General features: G+C 37.8%; 1 pseudogene; it reads left to right on the forward strand.

Moving 5' to 3' along the window:
* The first annotated feature begins 6,308 nt into the window (after window positions 1-6,308).
* LOC147422928 (uncharacterized) lies at window positions 6,309-7,254 on the forward strand (annotated as a pseudogene).
* Window positions 7,255-11,299: the final 4,045 nt, after the last annotated feature.

Raw genomic sequence — 11,299 nt, forward strand, 5'->3', positions numbered from 1 at the left:
AAACCTTCAATCAATTTGATGTTGATTTGTCCCCGAGGGTCAATATTTTTAGAAGCCATTGACACGTCCTTGAAGGAAAAAACCATTTCCTTCCTTTCAGAGATCTATGAGCGTGCTATATCAAAAGTTGGAGGCCAAAGAATGTGACATCCATTGTCACCAACAATGCTGCAAATTACAAAGGTGCTTGTCTTGCAATTCAAGCAAAGTATTCGGAATGAATATGGGTACCATGCAGTGCACATATTATCAATCTACTTTCAAACTTGAAAAAATAAAGACTACTGTGTTGGAAGCAAACACAATAGTAAAGTTCATTAGAGAGCATCAATTTTCATATGCTCTGTTCAAAACCAAGTCGCCTAACAAGGCATTACAAATATTTTGTGCGACTGAGTTTGCCACTGCATATTATGTATTATCAACATTGAAAGATGTTTGACATACACTGGTGGAGACAGTTTTCGACAGGCGATGGGATGCATGGCTTAGCAAATATCCCAACTACCAAGCTACAACATTAAGGGTTCATTAACTTGGCAATTCTCTAGTGTTTTGGAGAAATGTGAAAAAAATTGTCAATGTTACTAAACCCTTTGTGGATCTATTGTGCTTGGTGGATAAAGGCTCTTCTATCTTTGGAAAGGTATATTGGTAAATGTCAGAAGCCATTGAAAAGCTTGAGGACTTTCAAGGATATAGTGATAGAGATAAAGCATTTCTAGTTTCATGCACAAAACCTCCATGGGTGTAAATGCACATGCCATTACATAGTGCAACATTCTCTTTGGATCCAAAATTTCAGCTTCATGAACAATCCTCCAATTCAAAAGTGATGCATGGTTTCAAAGCTGTGTGCATGAAACTCTTAGGGTTGGATGAGGGGAAAGATGCATTTCATCAATGCATTGACTATGCCAATAGGGTTGGTAGTTTTGGTGAACCTTGGGACAATGATGCTGTAAAAAAAGTTAGTGCACCTATGTGGTGGAAAGAATATGGTGGAGAAAAGATAGAACTACTGTCAGAGTATTATCGATTGCTACTTCAAGTGGTAGCTGCAAGAGAAATTGGTCTACATTTGTCTTCTTACACACTAAGAAGAGAAATAGATTAAAACCAAAACGAGCCAAGGCTTTGGTATATGTGTTTTGTAATATGAGATTGTTGCATGCTCCAAGCAACATTGCAATGAGAGCACCTGAACATTGTTTTGGTAGAAAGAGAACGCATGAGGCAGTTGTTGTTGAAGTACAAAGTGACGGTGAGTGAGAGTGGGAGGTGGCTTCAGAATGTTCAGACATGAAAGAAGTTGATAGCATGGTTCCAATGTTTGATTGTGACGACATTGTTTAAAAACACCTTTGGTACAACATATTTGTAATTAACTTGTGTTTTTTGGCCATATCTTATGATCTCTCTCTTTTTTCCATGTCACTTTGTGTCGTATGATTGTCAAACAATTTTATTTTATACTTATTGTATAGAATTTTCAACAAATATCAAAGTTGATTATGTAAAATGAATACAAAATGTTGGCTTGAAGGATCACAACAATAGAAGGTATAGATTTTACAACTCAACATGCTGAGTGAGATCTGCCAAAATCTCATTCAAGAAAAAATCATCAAAGCCAAGAGATGCAAAGTTTGTCGGTGAAGCCAAAAATGCGTTGAGATTGGCAGCTGCAACATCTTCTTCTGCAAGGGGACCAAACTTCTCATTGTATTTTGCAAGCTTTCTTTGAGCTAGTGCAAAGCTCTCTTCTAGTGGCATTGAGCTATGTCTCAAGCTCTAACACCTTCAACCTCAAGCCTTGCTAGGTCAACTCCCTGGCTTGCCATCTCCACAATGATTTCATGCTCCTCTGGTAGAAGAATAACAACACGCTTTCGTGATGGTTGGGGTCTTTGCTTGTTCTACACTAAAACCTTGTCGGCAATGCGATCGAGCTCAACACCCATGTTAGGAGTCTTATCATACTAGTTGACTCTCTTGCCCAATATGTAATGTGCATAGCATTGGTGAATGAAGTATATGGAAATATGGTTATTATTGGGGATAACTTGTTGTTGATGGATAAATAGTTGGAGAAGAGCTCAAGCTAAACCCACATGTTGCAAGTCAGAGAGATTTATTGGTGGATTTCCCTTTGCGTGGCCACTTAATCTGAACAGTGTATTCCAAAAAAAGTGGTTCGAACATAAGTCTTTGCATTGTTTGTGACTCAAGGGCCCGCCCTCTAAGTTTGATTCATCCTCTTGAATGCTGGCAATAATTGATAAGTCTGATTGTCCACATCAAATTTGCTCCACACTGATAATTCCTCGTGCCTCGTTGTAATCAAGGTCTTCAACCATATCTACAAACAAAATACCAAAATCCAACAACCATATAATCAATGAAAATCTGCTACAAGTTGAATTGACAAATCAATATATAGACAATGACACAAATGTCACTTAAACCAATTTCAATGATATAATGACAATTTGAAAACATTAAATTTTCACTTGAATCATGATTTGATACTTAAATTAACATTGCATTAATAGTAGAGAATGACAATTTCAACCCAAAAAAAGTTGTTTGTATTCATTCATTGTTTGGTTGCCAACCCAAAAAAGTTGTTTGTATCCATTGTTTGGTTGGACCAAAAGATAAACAAGCTGAAGGTCAAGCTGAAGGTCGATTTGGGGGTTTTATCTTTGCCCAAATCAAGAGTTCTATGTATGTTTTTTACAAAGGCTCTTTGCTCTCAATCACTTGGCTCTGGCATGCAATTAAGTATGTATTTTAGAACCCAGCATAGAGAATGTACATTCATGGCTTTAGAAAAAGGAGGAGGTTGGTGGAGATACACTCGGGGGCAGCCCAAGGGTAGTCTTTAAGGTGATTTTCTTGACATTACAAAGACAAATCTATTAGTTTTGGAGATGTCTTTGTAGTTGGGAATAAGCTAGAAGTGCCTCAATCTGTAATGCCGCATGAAACACTTTGTCAACAAAATGCAACATAATGTTGCAAGGGTGAAGGTCGTTGTGCAAAAAATCATGGTGATGCAATAGCTTCAATGAGCATTGACAATGTGCAAGATATTGCCTTGGAAGCGCTCTATACTACTAGCTGTCTACAAAAACTCTCTGATGGCAAGCTTGCTTCCATATGAGTGACATGCTTGTATCCACTACTCCACATGGCCGTCGTTCCAACATTTGAAGAAAAGCATTGGCCATGGGGAGTGACGCACAATTACAACTGGCAGGATTATACCTTGGTGTTGGATAATTTAAAGTGGTGTCTTCTTCTATGGCTTGTTGTGTAGCAATTGGCCCGTGTGCTGGATCTTGAATACTTCAGCTGCATACACAAGGTCTAAGAAGGCAAGATGTAGTGCACAAATTTGCTTGATATATGCCCATTTGCCTTCTCCGACTTGGGGAACTAGCAAGTGGAAAACATGTCAATCCCGTAGAAGGTGCAATACTAGTGGATCATCACCTTGGGCTATTGCTTCTACATTGACCGACTGAGCGAGAGTTACCACTTCTATCTCAGTGGCTAGATTGGTAGGATCATCCACTCTCGGTCTTTTGCTAGGGCCTTCTAGCTTGCTCTTTCCTTTCATTTCTGCATGCAATTGAAAAACCAATTGCATTATTTGCGTACTAAAGAGAGAGAGAAAAATTCAGGGTTTTACAGAGCATCAAAAGCAACCAATACTTGGCCCAAAACTTGCTTGACAAGCCCCTGCAATTGATTGCCACTAAAAGTTGCAATATCAAATGATATTGGGGAATGATTGATGTAAGCACTCAAAGCAAGGTTTTGTCAATGTATTGACAAAATCATTGAAGAGCTAGAAGGCTCTGCAATTTCAAAACATCGATGAAACTGCTTCTCTTCCACACCATGTAGGTAGCAAACAATAGCTTCAATGACGGTTTTTTGACATGTTTGTGATAGCTTCATCTCTGACATGTCTATTTAAATAAACAATGATATATTAACACCAAGAGAATAATTCAAATTTCAAAAAACATGCTGAAATATGAAAATGTTTAATATTAAGACTTAGAAAGATTCAAAGTGAACAATTTCTTGCACCAAATGAAATATATACAATTTTTAATGATTATGATTTTGGAATAAGATTTTGTAATAAATAATTGAATAACCTAAAAGTTAATGCTATGAAAAAGTAGTCCAACAGTGTGAGTTAAAAACTCTAACACAAGTGTGGACATTACTAAACACAGATCACTAGAAGTTTACGTCACACAAAAGTAGTCTATTAGACTACAAAAAGTGCATGATACGCATTTAATAGTTCAACTATGTGAGCTAATAGCTCTAACACAAGAGTGGTCACTATTATTAAATTGATTGAAAAATTAAATAATTAATCTGGTCATCGGTGAAGTCTGAGAAAATCTCTAACACAACGCAACAATCAAACCATTAATCATCACATCTTGAAAAAGGCTATTTGTCATAGTTGCAAAGCACATGTAGAGAGTATATCTTTACTACCTATTGCAAGTACCAGACAATGATGAAAGAGAAGCAAAGCTTCAACTTAGCACTCACTATCTGGTACTATTGCTTAGGTGAGTTGGATACATAAAACAAAAGAATAAATAATGGTACAAACAAAATATCAACATTGGTACATTTGTAAATGAACAGAAAGTTAAACTTAACTCTTCACTCTTCAAACGTGGCAATGCGTATACTTTATTTATACTATAGCTTAGCTCTGTCTCTAGCGTGTAAAGTAAACTATATTGAATAGCAAGATTCTAGATATGTGTATATTTTGCCAACTTCTCAAGTGTGAGTATTCTCATACACAACACGAAGTGACAAACCCCTACCATAGCACAAGTGGGATTCCCTATGGATCTCTCTGGAGTGTGACTGATTGGTCTACACAACCATGAGACATAGCTCTAATGTCCAATCTATTTCAAGAGTGTGACTATGTCGACACAACCTCGAAATAGTCCTACACACCTGCAAACTAATTTTGTGTGTGAGGTGAACCTCTAGCACAACACGAATTAGCAAAAAAAAAAAGTTAAAAATAAAACTGAAAAATGCAATTATACCTGCTTGCTCTATCACCTCTCGCTGTCAAGCTATAAATTGTAATGCGCTCCTTCGATCGAAGAAACTTTCGATTGAAGAAATCTTTTGATTATACGTTTTACAATGTATTATTTGAAAAAATGCTATATAATTCAAATAATACGTATAGTTTTCATTATATGACAATATAAATGCAACCCAAATCAGAATACGAGGGTGACATGTTAGTAATAGTCTAAGCCATCAACACATTTTGAGCCCAATTTTGTAATTCCCTTTATTTTTGAAATAAAAATACCATTATGTCCAAAAATGTAATTTTGGTTAGTCTTAAAGAATCTGAAGTCAATAGTAAGGGCCATGAGATTTCAATTTGTAATTATTCCTATGTTATCTCTAGCTCTACCTACCAAGATTTGAGTATGTTTCACATTTAATTATTCCTATGTGCTCTCCAAACTCTACCTACCTAGTTTTGAGTTTATTTTACATTTTGAAGCCTTTTGCTAAGGTATAAAAGAAGAATTTTGTAAACAAAACTTTACTATAGATTGAAGTTTATGGATAATAAGTGCACGTACAGTCTTTGAGCACTGGGTATTCTCCTCTTCTTCTTGAGTTTGTAACTCCCTTGCAAATTGTCCATTTGAAGCAACACCTACTCCATTCCATTTGTAGGAGAAATCTCTACGTGACATTGTAAGTTTCTTGCAATGAATCTATGGTTTTTTGTAGCTAGTTCTTTTCTTATTTTGTTCATAACTCAAGCTTTACACATCCAAATCACATTTTATGCATAGGAGGGGCATTAGGACAACATTGAGCCATAGAGAACATTTTGGACCGAAAATAGTTAGGTCAAATTTGCCTTATAGATAATAAGGGCAATTTTGAAAAGTTGTCAGGAGGGGGAATTTGAGGCCATAGACATGTGTCTTTAGTCATAGTCTATCCATCCTATAAGTTTGGTCACATTTGGAACAAAATTGTGACATATGTCACTTAGGGGAGGGTGGTTTGGGAGTTTTAGGATCCCAAAATTTCTCGATGATGGCCTTGACACCTTGATAGATGGCCCATTTATTAATTGATCAGGCTTCACAAACTTCTTGGAGTTCTTGCTTCTTGACTTTGAGTTGGGCGGGGGTCAAGGTCTCACTTATCCATACTTTGGTGCCCTTGAGAAGTCATGCTTGTTGTAGAAGTGCTATACACGTATGTTTAGTCTTGAAGATGAAGATGCCTTGGTTGGTGCGATTGTCACGTTGAACTTTTCCAATTGTATCGGGTTGAACTCAATTGGGTGAATGTCTTGGTTGAGCTTGACTAGTGTCAAGGTGTAGTCATCGTTCTCTCCCCACCAAGTAGAGGGAAAGCCACCGATGCACACACACACACACACACACACACAGAGAAAGAGGAATTTGGAACGTCAAAGACCACGAGAATGTGAACTTGCAGGCCATATTGGCAATGGTGCCACGCCCTTGCGTTTGTCAAGTCTCTTAAAGGAAATCCTCTTTGTTTCTCAATGCAAAAGCTATGCTTCAAAGCTAGTGCTATCACAATTTTGGGAACCCCTCATTGGCCACAAAGCTTCCTCTCCCTGGCAATGCATGCTGCACAAAAAGGCCGCAATGGTGGAGAAAATGCCCTTCAAGGTTAGTTCCACTCATGAGGAGTTTTGCTTGTCTAGATAAGGTGGCGTGTTCGGTGAACCTCTGTCCGGACGATGCAGATGAATTGGACAAACAAGTGGACAATGCATCATCTCAATGGGCCTTTGCAAAGATTTGAATACCTTAAGGATGACTATGAATTAGAGCAATCTTGGAGTCAGAGACTGAAGGTGATAAAGCTCAACCCACTATGCAAGATTTTGTTCCTGGCTATGCGACAAAAGGTGGAGTGGGTTGGACGCATGTGGATGGCCTTGCCCAAGAAGAATCGAGTAAGGTAGGTGATGTAGATTATGAGGAGTGGACAACTCTCATAGAAACATCAGGACCATCTACATTGGTAGATGGCCGAGCTCTGATCATGGCCGCTTTCTTAAGGCTCAACTTGGGACTATATCCTTCCATGGGACGATGTAATCGCTCTCAAGATGTTGTAATCAGGAAAAAATATATATTGACGACGATGATATTGGAAATTTGCTAGTAGTTGGGTTGGGATGTCTCACTTGGATGACTTTGGGTAAGGAAAGTGGATGAACACGGTTTTGCTCATGGTCTTGGTTAGAGTGTGAAGATGAAGAAAGAATAGTCATCAACAAAAAGCATCTTGATATGTATTTTGTTTCCATGGAAAAACGGGTCAAGTATTTTGAGCCAATTGCTGCAACTGACACTCTTGTCTTTTGTGCTAGTCAGGAGGGGAGGGATTACAGGTGAAGCCGGTGCTACAATACTCAAAGTGAGCAGGGCATTGATGTGGTTTGAACCATCTTGGCAAAAAGTTTTGAAACAAGTGGGTATGCGGACAAGAGATCCCCATATGGTTGAGAGGAAGAAGGAAAGTCATGTAGAAGCTTCCAGTGGGTCAAGAGGTGAAAGTATTTTAGGGAGCTACAACTTGTAGTTACGCTGAGAGGAGATTTAAAATTTCTCCTTTTTGAAATCTAAAGACCATTTATCAATTGATGGTCAAGTTGTTGAATCAATGTGAAGAAAGAGGAAGGTGCTTAAATCAATGATTAAGCGACCTTTGAAGGCCTACAAATAAGCCTTCATGACATGGGGTTTTGGGTTGGTGTTGTCATTCTATGGTTGTTCTTAGGAGTAACTTGATATCACAGTCATAGAGTGGTATTTTTAACAATATATTAATTCAAAATGATAGAAAGATAATATTTGGGGGAGAGAGAGAGAGAGAGAGAGAGAGAGAGAGGATTGTAAAACAAGATGTTAAGTATAGGAGGGAGAAATTGGAGCAAGAAGCAATTTATCAAATTATCTAGAAGGAAAATGCGACCTCTAGCACTCCTCGATAGCAAATGGTGGCCATATCTACACAATCACTAGCTCAACTTCTTTAGAAACATGAAGTAAAGAAGGCTTCAAACAAAGCCTAAGTGCAAGTAAGAAAGGTGATATCTGAAGAAATTTTGTATATGAAAAAATTCAAGAAAGTAGAGAAGGATGTAGAAGGTGGAAACCAGTCCTTAGAGATCCCTGGATGATGGGTATCTCTAAGTATTTACCTAGAAGGCATTCAAGTTACCTAGTGGAGTTACCACCAATTACTTGACACCGGGGGGGGGTCACTATATGTAAAACCTCTAAATCACATGCCTTCCAAGGACTATTTATTAAACCCCTTGGCTGTGAATTTTTCACTATTAAAAGGGACCCTTTTCCTATTCAATTTGTAGTTATTTTTTCAAGATCATTTTTACAAAACCCTTTTGTATGTCAAATTGTGAAAAAATTAAGAATAAATAATCCCTACTATTGAACCCACGTGATAGGAATTTGTTATTGTAATGACCCCCCCCCCCCCCCCCCCCCCCCCCAAGCTCGACATTGTATGGCTGTTTTGATCAATCAAAGCCCGGTCCCAACACTTATAAATAGGCCCTAGCTTAAAAGACCTTTATAAGGTTAACAATATGTTCACACACCCTTGGCCGCCCAAGTTTGTGCTACCCTAACAATTGCCCCCCCTTATGCCAAACTTTGGCACCATTATCATCATCATACATCCCCTTCAACTAAGCTCCTCAATCTCATGACATAATAAGTTTTTGGTATACTCACCAACCGTGAGTTTTAGATTTTCTCACAACCTGGTGCTACTTATGAGCTACCATCATGCAGGGTTTTTGGTTTACTCCCAAACCTCAAGTTTAGGTTACCCATTAACCTTATGAGACTGGGACACAAAAGACATGGGGCTTTGCATTGCAAAGGTCTTACCGCCTACTCATTCTCATGCCAAGGCATTGTCTAATCGCGTTTCATTGTTTATCACAATTATATTCGTGATTACAATTACAATAATGGGGGGTTTCTCTAATTAAGCTTACATCATCACATTCTTTGTCAATGAGATTCAACATGCATTCTCTAACAGTAGTGTGAACATCCTCTTCAGTAAATAAGGCCATAGTTATTTTGATGTGATCAAAGAAAAACTTAATAAAAATAATTGAAAATTGGTATGTCATTGTGTGTGTATGTGTGTGTGTTTGCCGTTGCTAGCGTCTATAGGCGTATATAACGGCGAAGAGCTGGGAGCCTACATTGACAACATTCTTGGCTAGTAGCTCTAGCGTGACACAGTCCAGGGCACCAAGGAGTAATGGCGATAGCAATAGCTGGCCTCGCCAGCTCTACACTCAGAAGGAAAGCTCGCTGTAGCAAAGATGGTGGGGCCGTTACCTTACCCATCGTGGTAGCATCTAGCATGCTGTCTCTCTCATCTTTTGCTTTGATGATGAAATTTTGCACATACACTATACCAAAGAAGCCCCAAAGGTGGATTATGGATGCGATTTGTGCTACAATTTCCACACTTTCTAAAAAGCTGAGGTCATCTAGGCAAGGTCTCCAATGAGCCGTCCAGCAAGGGTTTAGCAGGTCATCAACTCTAGGGATAGGAAACATATTCTTAATGGTAATCTTATTTAAAGCCCAGTAGTTGATACACATATGAAAGGTTCCATTTTTAACAAGAGGTAGGGGCTCCGTATGGTGAAATACTAGGTCTAATAAGTCCTTGGTCAAGTAAGTCTATGATATGGTTTTGTATCTCCCTATGAGCGGTTGGGTTTAAACAATAGGGTGCACTACATGGACATTCACTACTGGGGATAATATTAGTTATATGGCCTTCAGGGCATGATGGTGGTATTCTAGGAGGTAAATCGTGCATAAAACAATCTTTAAATTGTGAGAGAAAGTCATCGTATGAAGAGAGATGTGGAGTTTCAGTTTTAGCACATAGTTGGTTTACAAGCACTATGTATGTTTTTCCCTTGGCTTCAAATTGCTCATTTGGCGTGAGTGTGAGAAAGAAGTGGAGATTTTTGATATTCAAGGATTTCTTGGATGGAGTACATTTTTTTTTCATGGGTGAGATTCATTGTGCGTGTTTTGTAATTGATTGGTGGGATAAATTCATGTCAAATAGGCATCCCCAAATTCATATCAATACCATGCACTAGTGCGACTAGAAATGTAAAAATCAACTAGCACAATCTCTAATTGTCTCTTCTATCTTTTGTTTGAAGCTGTAGATTTGTAGCATTATATTGTGTTTGATTCTTGTTTAAGAAAATGATGCAACAAAGCTCTGGGATAGGGTTTGAAGCCTAGGGGATCAACCATGGAAAACTTAACATACCACCTAAGTGCAAGGAAGAGGGGTTTGTCAAAAGTCTAGATAATTATATAAGTTAGGGGTAGACCCCCAATAATTTCCCCTTCTAAAATTATAAGTGGGGTGGGGAAGGGGAAAGAAGGAGAAGAGATACGGATGTATTGGAAGGAGAAGAGCATATACTCCCTCTATGAAGTCTAGTAATAATATCTATCCTTATTGACACATAAAGATTGAGTTTGGTGAATACATCAAAGACTAATATTTCTAGCACAATATTGTAATTTCCATGTGATGTCAATTGAAATTTAGTCTTTGATATTACAAAATGTAGAACTTTTCACATAAGTCAAGTCAAGTTTACAGACACTCACATGCTACCATTTAGAATTACCAAGTGAGTACTATTTTATTTTTGCTCTCTCTTATGGTGTTACGTTATTTGAGGCTCGAGAATAAGAAGAATTTCATCAAGGTATACTAACATAAACTAATTTGAAAGTGCATTTTACACAATAAATTTAGCCATATTGTGTTTTCAAAGAGCCATACAAAATCATATGTGTAAAATTGGGTTATAATGATTTTTTCACTACAAATTTTATGAACATAAGAAGGGGAGTCATAATTACCATGTAAAAGTATAAATAGGGTGTAATTGTATTGAATATTTCTTTGCGTTGTTTCATGCATTGGTTTATATAGAGAGTGCATTGTGTATTATGAAAGATTGTTAGTGCATGACATGACCAATCATAGATATTATTGCTTTCGTGTGTGCTTTGTAAATAAGTGACATCGTTTCAGTGTAGAAGTTGATTATTCTTTGTAGCATTTGAAGTTAGATGTGTCTTATAGTTTGCAAATTGAAGAGGATGCATAA

Source organism: Adiantum capillus-veneris, chromosome 26 (genome assembly GCF_014529385.1).
Source record: "Adiantum capillus-veneris isolate H3 chromosome 26, ASM1452938v2, whole genome shotgun sequence".
Lineage (NCBI taxonomy): Eukaryota > Viridiplantae > Streptophyta > Polypodiopsida > Polypodiales > Pteridaceae > Adiantum > Adiantum capillus-veneris.